Genomic DNA, 15,744 nt, shown 5'->3' with positions numbered 1-15,744 from the left:
TGCTGTGGCACTCCCTCTGAACCTGCCTCTATATTACAACAATTTGCCAATGCTAAGACCTTTTTTTCTGAAAAGAGCATGCACATTCAGAAAGCCTTCTCAAACAGCATGGGCTCATGTCACTCATCCCTACCAACTAACAGTCTGCCTACATTCCCAGAATTCAGTACTAATCTGGGTGGAAAAATTCCAACAAAACTTTTTTTCTCACTTGGATTTGCCAGTGGATGGATTCTGAAACATTTTTCAGAGATGTGTTGGTCTTAACAAAGTGGATTTTGTAACCTGTCTGATTTCCAGTCAGGTTACCTACCCGGGTCCTCAACAGCCTGCATGAGGGGCTCAAGGGCTTCCATAATGCATGGCTCTAGGTATGCCCACCAGGCAGCCTGCCTCAGTGCTGGGTATTCATCCCCTTTCACAAAGAATTTGGAAGATTGTATTTTTTATTCTCAATAGGAATTAAACCACATTTTATACTAAGAATATAGCAGAACATAAGAAATGTCATAATGAGTCTGACCACAAGTCCATCTAGCCCAGTATTCTGCATCTTACAGTGCTAGAGAATGGATATTATGAAATGATCCACAAAATAGAAAACCTTTCTCGATCTAGATTTATTCAGCATATTTATTCATTAAAAAAATTAAAAAGTATTGGCCCAAAACACATGATTCCAATTCATGCCCTTCTGGTATTCTGAGAAGGTAATGAACCCCAGGTGCCATTCTTGACTGAGATGGTCAGCTCAGGGAAGAAATCTTCCTTTCCTTCTTTAGACATACAATAGTATGACTAAGCATGAATAAACCGAACCTGTTTTAGATGAAAACACCCAGTGGCAAACCTCCCATTCCTGAGCAAGCTCACAGAAAAAGTCATTCAAATAGATGCTTTGCCCACACCAGTAGATACCTGCCCTCTCTCCATTGTCATCTGCCTGAAAGGTTCACATCTGGTCAATACTATTGGCCACAAAATACTGCTATTTCAGCTAGAGATGCTGCAGAATTCAGGGTAACATGTTAAAATTGCTTAAGTCCTTCCTGGAGGGGCATACCCAATAACTAGCATAGTAATATATACCTCCCCCATCATAGGCAATGCATGGGGGGAGCACAGAGGGTACATGCCCTCACAGATTTCTGTGCCGACAGCAAGGCACGGAGCTGCAGCCTGGCTGGAGTCAGTGCCCAGCAGCAGGGCACCCCCAACTGGCCCTACCCCCCAACTGCCAACACTTATGCATCATCTATGCCCCTGTAACAAGTGGGCATCCTGGAGCCAGTCCACTCATTGGCCCGCCCACTTGTCTCTGGGCAAATCACCCACCTACCTCACCAGCTACACTTTGCTGATAATGATGAAAAGATGTCAATAAGGAGAGATGCTGCCCATTTACTTGCCCTGATGTCAAGGGTCTCAGCTCCAACTTCCCCTTTACTGTATCCCATGCCTTGCAGATGGCATCCATGTTCCTCCAGTGCCTCACACTGGGACCTGAGCTCCAGAGTCTCACATGGGACCCACTTCCCACTGAAGCTCACAGTCCCCATGCCTTCACACTGGGCTCTCCTTCTGTACATCACTAAGGGCTCCAAGCCCCATTCCCACTCTGGGCTCCAAGCCCTCTCTTTCCTTACAGCGGGCTTTACCCCCTGGCTTAGACTGGGCTACAGTCCCCTTATCCCCTTGCCCCAGGAGCTTCGCACATAGCTCCCCATAGTAGGCTCAGGGCCCCACCACCCTGGAGCCTCACTCCCGCCTTTCTTAGTGCAGCCTCAGAACTTGCTGTGAGCCTGGGTGCTGTCTCTTGCCCCTTTCCTGGGCCAGGACCCCACCTCAGAGCATACAGTGATCCTGGGCCCCTTGCTTTGTTCTTCAGAGTGTGCTCCCCTAACCTTTTCCCTCCACAGGGTCATTCACACGGCAGCGGGGGCTGACTTTCTGGCATTCCATACTAGCCCTTCACTGGAGAGGCCCCAGGTGTGGCATTTCCTGGAGATTGGCAGTCCCACCACACCATCCAGCCCCAGAAGGGTGTAATTTTAGGTCATGTCCCAGGACTCAGAACCTCCAGCCATCCCCATAGCTCCTGCCCTTACCTCCAAGATGTCATGAGCAGCAGCTCCAGCCAGGTGGTATTCTCCCAGGGTTATCAGCAGACTACTGGCTTTACTACTCAGGGCCCTGCTCTTATAGTGAAGAGCTGGGCCCTGTTCCCAATCAGGTAATTAGTAGGGTTGTACAAAGCTTCAATCCCTGACCCGATTTGGTGGAGATTCAGCTTGATTCGGTGGTGAAATCTCCGAATCTGAATTGAATCGGAGGACCCTTTAATCTCTCCAAATTGAATCGGAACCCTCCAAATTGGTTAGGAGAGATTTGGCAATTTGGACATAGACACAGCTTTAAATGTTTTTTCTATATACCTCTAGGTAGCAGGAGGCTCATGAATGCTGTGATGCTGGGGCATTCATGGAGTGTCCCACAGAAGCACGGGTAGCTCCCTAGCACACTCGGCAGCAGACCCAAAAGTGGACCAGAAGCACTTCTGGTCCACTACCAGGTCCACCGGGGAGCACGCTGGGGGCTCCTGGGTCTGGAGGGGGGCACCTGGGGTCCCCCTGTGGCCAATCACCAAGACAGAGGGGTGTGGTGGGAGGGGAGGGGATGCACTCCCTGGCAGACCTGGAATTGGACTGAAATTACTTCCAGTCCGCTTCCAGGCTCACCGCCGAGCACACGAGTCTCCCACCCACCGCCTCCATGCTCTTGTGGGATGTTACGTCTGCCCCAGCATCGCAGCATTCATGAGCCACACTGGTACCTCAAGGTATGTAGAAAAAACATTTAAAGCTGCATCTATGGCCAAACTGCTGATTCTCCAAATCAGGATCAAATCTTCACATTTGGATTTGGCCGAATCAAATCAGGGACAGTGATCCAAATCAATGAATCAAATGACTGTCTCCGATTCAGGCAAAATCCAAATCTGAATCAAATAGGGCCCACTTCTCACACCCCTAGTAATTACTCCTGATTGGAGAAACAACCAGCATCGCTGCCCACCACCCTGGGAGTAACAGAGCACACCCTGTGCTCTAGTCCACCATTAAACTTCTCATACGTGGTGTCCCAAAAGATTCAATTCTCCTTCTATATTCAAACATTAGGTAGAAACAGAAATATGCAAATGACACAGAGGTCCCTTATCACATACAAGCCAGATATACATATAAACTGATCTAAGTGATTGGAAATTGATCCAAACCCATAACCATACAGAAATTTGGTGTACATAGACTGCTCTAAAAATGGCGTAACCCGGTCTAAGATCTGTTTGATGCACACTCAGATATAATCAATTTAGGTTAGACCAAACTTCTGTACCAGATCCCTTACCAATTCAAGTTAGATCACTGTTTTCCAGTATTCCAGGTTCCTTTGTGGCCCCCACAACCCTCCCTCCTCACAGAAAGGCATGCTAGCACTCAGCTGGAGTAATTGCTCAGTCAAGCTCTAGTGAAGTGCCCAGCAGGACCTACCCCCTGAGCTCTCCCAGAGCCAAGCAGGCACAGACTCTCTCCCTAGGCCCCCCCTCCTGCCATCTGTCAGCTACAGGCAGGTAGCGGGAGGGAGAGGGGAAAGGGTGTACTATGAATACTAGGGTGGAGAGGGTGTGTGCAGGGGCAGTGGCTTGGGGGCATGCTCAACCATGCCCAGTAGCCAATCAGGGATGGCCAATGCACTCCACAGTCTCTGGCAGCCTGGGGAGTCCAAAGGGCACTCCCACAGGTTGGAGGCCAACAGGTTGGAGTGCCCCCAACCTGTCGGCCTCAGTCCAGGAAGCATGTGTGCCCACTCCTGAAGGTGAACACGTGTTCTGTTTGTTACTTATCTAGCCTAGGCTGATTATAGAAACCTGTGTAGATTATATTTGTTCCTCCTCAGGCTTTTTGAACATTTGTACCTGGCCACCATCTCAATACTATCACTAAATTTGCTCAGTGAAGCTCAACCCAAGCTAGAATGGTGATCCTAATACACAAAGGAAAGCATCTTGAAGAGTTCACCACCCTAAGGCATATACCTTAGGTACACATCCACAGTTGATCAGTTTGCTTGTAGTTCAGGAACTTGCTTGGATTTCATTCTGATACCTAGTTCTCATGCAGAAATAATTACTTGCTGATACTGCTGTCACTACTGCTTGACTAGAGAATCTAACCCATCCTGCCAGGTGATGACCTGGCTTCAGTAATTCATGGCTTTAGCATCTTTTGGCTGAGCTGTAGCGCTGCTGTATATCTGACCACAAATATCTGTACCAGCAACAATTTCCTAAGCACTGAACATAGTTCAACATGCCTCCTTTGCGGCACAGGCTATCACGAATGCTTCAAACCTGACCTCTATAATCTTCACTCATTTCCCATATAGTATTGAGTCAAGCTAAAGGTCTCAGTCCTTATCTTCAGGGATCTCGAAGACTAACATAAAAACTCAGGCACAGATGTCTATACCTTAGACATTACTCATCCACAGAACTTTCCTGGAGGTAGAACGAACTCCTCCAGGAGCCAAAAACCATCGCAAGCTTTTTCACTTTCTTTAAGAACAGGATACTTTGGCAACTGGAGCAGGTTAAGAGTATCCTTTGGGGATGGTAGGGGAACTGGCCTGGTAATCCCCAGATTGTGGGGGAAAAAATGGTCCATCCTGTCTACCACCTTCATCAAGTGTCTAAGCACTTTTTAAGTACAGCTTTGAATGTGGCTCATTATGGCATGAACAATATGAACATTTAAGATATCTAGGCTAAGCCTGTTTCACTAGTTGTTTATCATAAGGAAATGAGCACTGAAATGAGAACTTGTTTGGCCTGATGGATCGTGCATAATTTATCATTAAATACAGGTACTTAAGCGTAAATAATGTTAAGGGTTTGACTTCAGCTGACATACATATTAAAACAAAAATACCCTGACAAAACAAGATACTGTGCTGCCACTCTTCTCCCTCTGGGGAGAGCATGAGAAAGCAAACATGTAACAGATGTTACTCACATCAGTTAATGCACTATTGTAAGGTGCTCAGTTAATACACAGTGATTATCATGGCACAAGAACCTTCATAGAATAAGTAAGAATTCTCCTGATCATACTATCTTATACATTGGCCACAAAAGTTCGCAATAGTTTTAGGGTCCACCATGGTAACCTTTCATTATCAAAGATTCCCCCAAAGATCAAGTAAGCAAACTTCAGAGAGGACAATCACCAGCAGAAGAATGCAACTTCTCTATCCAACCATAGAGCATGCCCACAGTATTCCTTGCATTATAAACAGTATAGGTCCATGATATTCATGTAAATGGGATCCTCTGAAAATGAATCTCTCCATCCCTTATGCCAGTGGTGCTCAATCATTTGGTCCTATGGGCTAGAGGACTGGCACGGAGCCCATCTGTAGGCCAGATCAGGCCATCTGCAGGACAGATTGGGCTTTGGGGCCTGGATCCATCTCCTTCCAGCCTCCCCACACCGAGATCAGGCCCTGGGACCCAGTGCTACCCCAAGCCAGCCCTGCATGCTAGGATTGGACACCAGATCCAGCACACAAGGCCTGGGGTCTCCATGGGTCTGGAGATTTGGCAGTGGGAAAGCAGTGCCACTGAACTTCTGCTACTGAGTTTCTGGACCCATGAGGAGCCCCGCAGGCTGAATGACACTCTACCACAGGCTGGATTTGTGCTGCAGCCGGGAGGTTGGGCACCCCTGTCTTATGCAATGACAGAGTTCAACCACCAACCCTGGCAGCATTCCTTGTCCTTCTCTTATGCTGTGCTGGGGGCTTTCTGCAGCCTCTAGGGTATATGCTGGGGTATAGACCAATTCACTAGTGAAAGACTGGAGGAATTTGACTGACTGCCTCTGTACAGAAGAAGGTGAGAAATGGAGCAGTTTCCTCTGGCCTTGTCACACCACTATACAGGGCCATCCAGAATTTTATCCCAAAGATTCCTAAAAGGAATAACTCTACTGAACTTGGAGGATTGTTAAAGTTGACTGTAACAAGGGTAAATGCTGGATCACTGCACATTTTGGCTAAAACAATACACAAAGTCAAACTGAAGCAGTAATTTAGGGGGGAAAAATAACCATATTTCTTCATAATGGTAAGAAAGGCAGTGTTTACATTGGATATATTTTTAGCATGTCTGAGCAAGATTTTTAACAGCTTGGTCTGGGAATACTTCACTTGGAAATGCCCCTGGAAGCATCCAATGCTTTTCTACTTATTTAATCCTGTGTAATGAAACTCTAGTAAGTTTTAAATTGGTTCCATGTTTTATCCCCCCACCTGGTAGAAAAGTCCTAAATTAATAATAATCTATTCTTTCTGGGTATATGGACTTAAATATACAAAATAACATCATTTAATAAATTGTTAAATCTCATACAAATTAGAAACCAAAGGCACAAAAGCCTTTCTGAATTAATCAGAATCTGTCCCTTATAGGCAAGGAAATAAAAAAGAAGTTAGTATTGTTCTAGTGTTAATTTCTTAGGAGCAACTCAAATGAACGATCAGACAATTATAGAATAGACAAAGATGCATTTGTGTGGAAAGTTACTTTCGCAGAAAGATGAGCTGAAGGTGGCCTTTTTTACTAGCAACCAAAGAACATGCAATCACATCATTTCTCCCCAAGGAGTTGTAAATAACTGTATGCACACTTACAGTCATAAGTATGGAAGAACATTAATATTCTGAAAAGTAGTATCTAAAGATCCTCAAGGGCAAGGCACAATGGGCACTGCCTGCCTCTTATTTCATTCCACTACACATCACTGGCAAAGAGGCCATTTATCTTTATGTTCCAAATTCAATAAGAATCTATGCAGCTCTACACATGACTGGGGAAGGCTTACAAGTCAGTTGGAAACTGATTTTAATTTCATTGCATTGGATGGAGAGCCAAGTTATCTATAAAGGCTGATTTCAATAAAAGAGACATCTATGTTGCACACCATGGAAGATGGATATATTTTTATTGAATAAGACCCTTAAAGATAAATGACTTTGCTATCAGTGCAGTGCAATGAAAATAATATTGGAGGCAGACAGTCTCCAATATGTCTTGTTCAGAATCAACAGAGTGAGTGGCAGTGTGACATAATACATTAAAAAAAGAGGAAAATCAGTGGCAACAGATAGCATTTTGTGTTTGTATCTCTGTTGTAAGGGTTTCTTTAATGTTGTACAAGATTTTATAGCTTAAGACGATCCTGTCCTATCACAACCTAAATGCTGCATTCATGCAAACAAAAATTTTAAAGTAGAAATATAATAATGCCTCCAACACACAAAAAATAATGATAGAGATTACACCCAAATATTGAGAGACTATTATTTTATCTTTTACATTTACTGATATGTTTTTGACTCATCCATTGTTTAGACAGATTTTGAGCATCAGGCCTAAAGCTACAGGAGAATGAAAACTATTTTTGTTGGAGCTTCGCAGTAAAAAGAGCTAGCTAGGTATGTTGAACAGCTTCCTTCACTGATTAATGCTGTATTTCACTGAAAGCAAAAGCCACCTGCCCTTTCAAAATACATTGTAAGAGACAAATATATTTTAATTTGTTGTAGTGTCCATACATAGTGGAAGATTGATTCTATTTCATTCTTTAACCCTGAGTTCTTTCAACTCTCAAGTTACCCAACAAGAAAGGTATAAGTGGTACTTAACAAAGATGGATTCCACACTAATTATGCCCTGTGAAACAAAGCATTTCCCTTTAGCAGTTTCAAATTGGTTTCCTTTCTATTGTTTTTTGTTTTAAGAGAAATGTTAAATAGGAGTACTGTACTCTATATGATGCATTATTTTGTATACTTCTGTCATGTCTCCTATCACTAAACAGGTACCAGTCTTTGCAGAATATTCTAGTACCTTCAACTTTAATCTTGTCTACTGAACAAATCTCTGGTTATGGACCAGCAATCTTGGGCCAGCTCTTCTGACTGCCACTATGACCCTAAGGAAGGAAGAATGTATTTGAGGGTCTATATCCTCTTTGCTTTTCCTTCCCTCTCCACTACTAATAAAGAAATCTCAACAAAATTTCATGACCCCTCCATATTTACAAAAGAAAGGACTGCTAAAGTACCAACTCGGCAATTTGTGTCAGAGGGAAAGGAGGCCCTCCCATCGACACACAGTGTTATCTTCATAAAAGCTAACTTGCTGACCCATTACATTTCTGATTTCCCTTGACTTCCCCAAATGAACAATACCAAAAGTTCAGCTAGTATATTAAGCGAATGGAGAATCCACAGGTAACAGTAGCTGCAGCTACGTCTTACTGCCATAAAAACAAAATAATACCCAGTAAGGATTCAGGTGGCTCAGGTCCATCAGGTAGGACTAAATACCTCAAGGGGTACATTGTGCCTTGTAGGATCAGACCGTGAAGGGACGTCCATTACCTTCCTTGTATTGTTAGTGATGTCATTTCAGGGTGATCTATATGGATGGGGTCCATATAGCTCCCATCCTATCTGCCCATCCAGGGACACAATTCATTCTTATGAATGCAGAAATGCAATTCCAATTAGCAGTTGTGTTTGAGTGATAATTCCAATGGCTGCTTATATTATCTATACATAATAAAAGGCCAACATGTGGTCAATACACAAAGCAATGAAAATGTCATAAAGATTTTTAAAAGTATGTGACATATGGGAATCCTAAAAGTACAGATGATTCATGAATACGGGGCCCATGCCTTTATCTACTGACACTGGGATGCTGGTGGCTGGCAGCCTGTGCAGGGAGGTCTATCAGATGCACACTCCCCATTTCACCAAGAGACCTTAGACTTGCTCTTACAGTCTCCAGATACTGGCTCCTGCTTCAGCTGGTTGAAAATTTTTGAAATTCAAATGTTAGCATACACATTTTCCAATAAATGTTTCATGAATGTATTCTTTTACTTCCCTATCCACTGCAGCTAGAATCCTACAGAGGCTGAAGATGAAGAGTTCTGTCACCTAAGTGGAATTTCAGAACATTGTGGGGGTATCCTTTACTCAGATATTTCCTTTGAAGTCCAGGCTTCACATCAAAGCTGCTTTCCCTGGTGTAGAACTTCAGGAAGAGCAAAGACTGACTCACCTCCATTGGGAATAAAGATGCAGCTTCACCTCCTGACACACAGCAGTGCTGTTTGCACACCTTCCAAAATGAGAGTAAATCAAACCCAATACAGAAATAAGGGTTTTTCCATGCTTTCCCTATGAAAGTCGCTACTGATTGTAAATATATACTTTTTTGTGTTCCTGAAAAGACAAAAAAAGATGTTTATCAAGTTCAACAGCTAAATCAACTAACATCTGGCTACATGGTGCCCACCCTTTGTGTTACATAATAGTCAAAGTCAATGGAAAGCTAAGACAAACATCTGAGTGTTTCTCCTCCTATGAGTCTGCATGTGGCCAGGTATTGGACATGTGCAAAGTCCTGTGCTTGGGATGAACTGATAGCATGCACAAATACAGACTGGGGAATGACTCATGGGTGACTGGTGCCTCTTGAGTCAGCAACTGGGGCGGGGGTCCCCTGGCAGCCAATCTCAATGACCAGGGGGTGGGGGTCCCCTGGTGGCTGATACCACTGACCGGGCCAATCCCAATGTTGTGGGGGGTCCCCCAGTGCTGACCAGGGAGGGGAGTCCCCTGCAGCCAATCTCACTCACCAAAAAGCGGCTCACTCATTTCCGGAAGCGACGTGGCCACTTTTGCTGGCGGTCCTGCTCCCCAGCTTGTGGAGGGGGGCACTGATGCTCCTGCCTGCCCCCCTGCCTGCCAGCTAAGCAGGGAGTGCACCGGTGCTCTCAGGGGGTGCACATGCACCTCCCTGCACCTCCTACATGTCACCACTGGAATGACTGGCTAGGTTACAGTACTGCAGCAAAGGACCTAGGGGTTACAGTGAACTATAGATTGAATATGAGCCAATAGTGTGCTCTTGTTGCAAATTGTTTTTTAAAAAAAGCCAACAGCATCCTGTGTTGTATTAACAAGAGTGTCACTTGCAAATCAAGAGAAGTATTTCTTTCACTTGATTCAGCACCTAGGGTACTATGTCCAGTATTGGGCCCACACTTCAAGAAGGATGTGGACAATTTAGAAAAAGTCTAGTGTAGGGCAACAGAAATGATCAGGAGCCTGAGAGTCAAGACTCATAAGGAAAAGCAGCATGAGCTAGGGCTATTTAGCTTGAAGAAGAGAAGACTAAGAGGGGATTTGATAACAGTCTTCAAATACCTGAAGGGCGATTATATAGAGGATGGAGATGGGTTTTTCTCTGTGGCTGTAGGGGACAGGATTAGGAACAATAGTCTCAAACTATAGCAGGGGAATTCAGGCTGGAAAATAGGAGGAATTTTCTGACTGTGGGACTGGTCAGGCGTTAGAACAAGCTCCCTAGAGAAGTTATGGAATCTCCATTCTTGGAAACTTGCAAGAGCAGATTGGACAGACACTTGGTTGGGATAGTTTAGCCAGGGCAAATGTTCTGAAATACTGTAATAAAACAAAATCAAAGCAGATGATATAGGAAAATATATTCTTCATTGCTTTGTACTGTGAATCAAACTATTGCAAAATTCCATTGTGTTTTCTGCTTTTCTCCCCTCCCCACCTTCCATTTTACATGTATGAATAAGGGACATTTATGGGAGGAAACACTTTCACGACCAGATACACAAAATGCCATGTCCCTCCCTCACTTAATTTGGCATGTTGTAATTACCAAATCTTTTCAGTTGGTCTAAATGGTTATTCTATTTTTAATTTTTTTTCAGGCTGGCAGCCCACTTTAATGCATCCATGTTTAACAATAGATCATTTGAGGCCCGTTTCCACTCCCATTAAAATTAATGGTTAAATTCCCACCAACTTCAATAGATGCAGGACTGAACTCCTTGTCAGACTTAGCAACTGCTGAAATATTCAGGAGAATCTTCATATACATGTGTGTTTCCCAAATTATTTTCCATAATCCCAATTACAGAAAACCTTTACATTTCATTAACTTAGCAAAAAAGTCTCCTCTCATCTCAAGTTGCCTTTTCTAGATGCTGCACCAGAGCAATCAGCTGAAGCATCACATTATCTAGAGCAATAGACAGATTTGGTACTTGACTTTTATTCAAGAGAAGGAAAAAATATTATAGGCAAGTTTCAGTAAAGCAGTTCCTTATAGCACTTTGAAAGACATCAGGTAGATTCTTCAGTATGATCTGGCCACCTTATTGCCAAAACCTAATCACTATATATATCTTGAGTGCAAATGGCCAGCAAAGAATTCATTGTATGGGAGGAAAGGGAAAAGAAAACACTTCCTTAACATAAACCTAGAAAAGCCAGTTCCTACCTGACCTGAAAAATGGGCAGTTCAGAAGAGGGTGACTTTGGGACAGGACAGGAGCATGAATGCCAGCAAGCCTAGCTAATATTACACTCAACCGGGGGTGACTGGTGCCTCCTGAGTCTGCGGGGGCAAAATTTGTGGGTGGGCCTGGGGACGGGCCCAGGGATGGGCCAAAAGCCCCATATCCATTCCTATACTTCTGTGCCGTGGCTTAGTGCCCTCCACCACCATGCTACCAGCCCATGCGGGAAAAAATGCCCCGTCCTAAGCAGTGCCAAGTCAGGGGCCAATCTCAAGGGGGGCATGTGCCCCCGTGTTCCCCCTACCAGTCGCCTGTGCACCCAACTGCACATAGTAATAGAGTAATTATTTAGAAATGCTCCCTAACTAAAGAGGCTGAGGAAGCTGGTAACTGGGGGACAGTCCCTTAGTTAAGTAGTTAGAAAGATAAAGCAACAATAAAGCTCGTTGTTTGGTTCTTCCCATTTATGCTTGCCTGCCATCATTGAACTGGGTGATCACTAAACTACAGACTTGTTAACTTAATGCCAATCCTTAGTTAAATAATGGGACGGTTAATTCAGGAATCTACAGACAAAGAGTTTGGAAGCTACCACTGATAGCCTACCAGTATAATTAATGCCAGTCAGTTTCATAGAATATAGTTGCTGTCAAACTACTTTTGACAGGATGACAGGTCTAATTAACAGGATACTGATATATACTTGGATTTATCCAAGGCACTGGAGGGATTTTTTGTCCCTGCTGACAAAGTCATAATAAAAAAAATCCAATGCCTGTAAGTTGAAGTTAGATAAATTCAACTCTGAGGGCACAGTCAGAAGTGACAAATTTCATCCAATCTGGCCACAGAAGGTGATCTATAACAGTAACCAAACACAAGTGCATGGCTGCGGCCAGCTTAAAAAATGGCAGATTGGGCAAAAACCTGAACCCTCATGCAATGAGAGCTCAAATGAAGATCTTTCAAAATGTAGCCTCTTCTGTAACTTGTGTCTGCCTTCCTGCCAGCCTTGAATTGTTTTCAGAATGGGAGGGGGAAAGAAAGCAGAGGGAATTCAGTCTGGAGTTTTTTCAGCCCCTGCTGGAGAGTGGCGCAGGTGTATTAGGGCTCCAATTTACTCACCTCACCTGCCAGCACCAGCTGGGGAACCCCTAGAATGAGCTCCCTCTGCTCCCTTTCCTCCCTCCCCATTCTGAAAACAGTGCAGGCTGGCAGGAAAGAGAGGTTGTTGCGGGGGGAAACTGGTTGTAGGTAGTAGATTCTCCGGCCCTGCCCCCAGAACCAAGAGTGAACTTCTGTTTGGTCCGGGGGGTCGTTGTAACTCAGAACGCTTCCTGCAAAACATTCTGAGTTACAGCAGGGACCTGCACTTCTGTCTGTGCCCTAGAAACTGGGGTCCTAGGAGCAAGGACAATTAAATTACCAGGGAAGAAGTGGATTTACCATCTCTTGGAATCTTTTAGAAAAAAGATCTAATCCTGCCTTAATGATAATCCACCTTTCTGGGCATATTCTTCAGCCTCTATTTGGAGCAGGGACTGGAAGTGAAGGGAGAAACCCGAGTCCCACATCTACTTCCCTGAGAACGAAAAGGTTTACCTGGAATTGCTCTTAGTATGCTCATTATTTAAAGCTCTGTGTTAAGGCAGAATTTAAAATCAAATTTCATGCTTCAGGGCTTTAACCAATTGCCTGTAGGATTCTGGAAGGATTTTTAAAATTTTAATGTATAATGCATATTTTCCTTGTTTTCCTTTCCCTGCCTTCTCTTGAAACAGAAACTGTCTGGAGTCAGGATTCAGGGTGGGTGGGCCACTGCTCTGAGGCAATGAAGAGAAATCTCTTGAGAGCCTGGCTCATAGATCTTGCTCACATGCTCAGTCATCCTGATCACCAGGGTGGGGTTGGGGCTGCAAAGCAATTTTCTCCCAGTCACATTGGCAATCATGGGCAACTGGTGCCACCTGAGTCACATGCCCCCCCAGCGACCAGTCAGCGATCAGGGAGGGGGAGGGCCCCCCACAGCTGATTGTACTGACCTGCAGTGCTCCCAGAAGTGCTAGTGGTGCATCACCTGGAGCCCCCACTCCCCAGCCAGCGCTCACAGGGGGAACACCAGCGCTCCTGCCTGCTCCCCCGCCCGTTGCCTAAGCAGGGAGGACAGCCTGTCAGGGGGTGCACCAGTGCTCTCGGGGGGTGCATGTGTACCCCCATGCACCCCTTAAGTGTTGCCACTGTTGGCAATAATATGGAGTTTTTTCCACTTTTGTCTGTGTCATGGTTTGCCTGCTGTAAGTCTCTGGGCATCTCTTCATTAACTTACTACCAAGACAGGGACATCGTTCATTGACTCTGTTTTAATCTTCCTTGTTCTTTATTGGGGGCAGCTTATTCTTTGGGCTTCATATAATGCATTTGGATGGAATTGTATGCAGGATACACAAGATGTCAGACTGGACAAGCTAATTGTCATTTTTTTAACATTTTACCCTTTTATCTTCATTTCTGTTAAGCTATCGTTGCAAGGAACTCTGTCTCACTGGTTTTCAAAGTTATTGCTTTCAGGACTGATGTCACTGATGTAAGACAGAGCAAACTTAAGGCTGCTCTCCCAGTGCAAGATGAAAGAACCTTAACTGCCCACTTTCATTTTCCCTTCACCCCTGGACATAGCACAGCTTAGAAACTGTGGAGAATTAACTCAAAAGTATCAACAAAACTAGCAGTGCCCAAACCACTGAAAAGTGAAAAAAATGAAAGAAAATATAAAGTAAAATCATGTAAATCATATCAGTGTGTGTGAAATGAAAGTAAAGAATAATTTGTGTAAGGCTCCTCTGGATGTCCTGCCTGGTGCATATCAGCCACTATCATTTAGTTATGATGATGTATTGCTTCTAACTATTCCCTTTATCAGCTGACTATGTTGTTAGTGGATAGCCTGCAGGAAAGTGGACCTAAACTCCAGTGCAAGATAAAACATAGCAAAACAAAACACAGTATCTTTTTCTACAATACATTTATGTTTTTATTAACCCTCTTTGTTACGCTTCTAAGTCTCCCTACAGCTTTATTATCTATATCTCAAGACAGAATACAGCCATTATATAAGGAAATCACCACTTCCTATACAAGATTGTAAGGATAAGATGAGGCCCATTACAACCATTTAGTAAAAGTAAAATTTATCCAAAGAAACATTATATTGTGCTCAATATGCTTTTGAAGGAGCAACAACCTGTTTCCAGCCCATTTGCATCCAAAATGTTAAAGGAGATGCATGAAGGATTTGTAGGTCACCTACAAACTGAAATTTTAAAGTCCATAAACTAACTGCTAGCTGCAAAATAATATTCAGTGGAGATTACATAAGAATTGGATCAGGACAAAACTACACTGGTAGTCTCAGTCCATACTTTGAAACAATGCCATTAGACCCAAATATTTCATTCTCCCTCAAGCACAAAGCATTTTTCATGCTATCAGCTCAACATATGAGCCATAAAAATAATATTCTGCCATTCAGCCTGGCTTGTTCCCAGAAGGCAAGTATGCTGGGAAGAGGCCTGCTTGGCAATCAGCCACATGTTTAGTATGACCTTCCCTCCAGAAACAAGAATATGCCTGTTTGAAAGAAAGCCAGGGGGGATTTTTAAAATAATGAAAAACTTGATTATTCCACTTAAAATCTTCTTAAAAAGCTAAGCTGTATTCTGAATTAGTACACACTTAAAACCGCTCCATAATGGAAGAACTGCCTTATGCTAAGAAGAGATCATTCACCAGGACATAGAAAAACAGAACTAATAAAGAAAGCAAATGGGATTATAGTGCTTTCATGGAAATTAGGCCACTACCTTACAGGGGAAATCCTAATTTATTTGACAAGTTCTTCCTTCTCCTTAATCTTTCTTGTGACCTCTCCCCTTTCTCCTCACACACATTTATATAGCACACGGGAAATTACACAGCAATGGGCCATGCCAATATTCTGGCTCTCCACCCCCAGAATTTTTCCCTGAGAGGTTGGCAGGATACAGAACACCCACCATCCTGCAGGTGTCACTGGCTAAAACCACATACTACAGTAGAGAAATAGTCTTACCTGAATGGGCAAATGCCCTCTTCCCAGAGGTGAATTATAAGAGACTGCAACTCCCTAAACTGAGGTTCAGGAGGTGGAAATGCCTTGTCTGTTCATTTAGACATGCTTCTTCCACCTGCAGTTTAACAGTGAAGCAACTCCAACAACACTGTGACACTAGTG

At 43.8% G+C, this 15,744-nt stretch overlaps 1 long non-coding RNA gene across 1 annotated transcript; it reads left to right on the top strand.

Moving 5' to 3' along the window:
• The first annotated feature begins 2,869 nt into the window (after window positions 1-2,869).
• On the top strand, window positions 2,870-14,472 carry LOC132250013 (uncharacterized). The gene is made up of 2 exons (XR_009461591.1): window positions 2,870-7,554; window positions 9,030-14,472. It is a non-coding gene; the product is annotated as an uncharacterized LOC132250013 (long non-coding RNA).
• The last annotated feature ends 1,272 nt before the right edge of the window (window positions 14,473-15,744 follow it).

Source organism: Alligator mississippiensis, chromosome 4 (assembly GCF_030867095.1).
Source record: "Alligator mississippiensis isolate rAllMis1 chromosome 4, rAllMis1, whole genome shotgun sequence".
Lineage (NCBI taxonomy): Eukaryota > Metazoa > Chordata > Crocodylia > Alligatoridae > Alligator > Alligator mississippiensis.
This window is presented reverse-complemented; position numbering and strand designations above follow the sequence as displayed.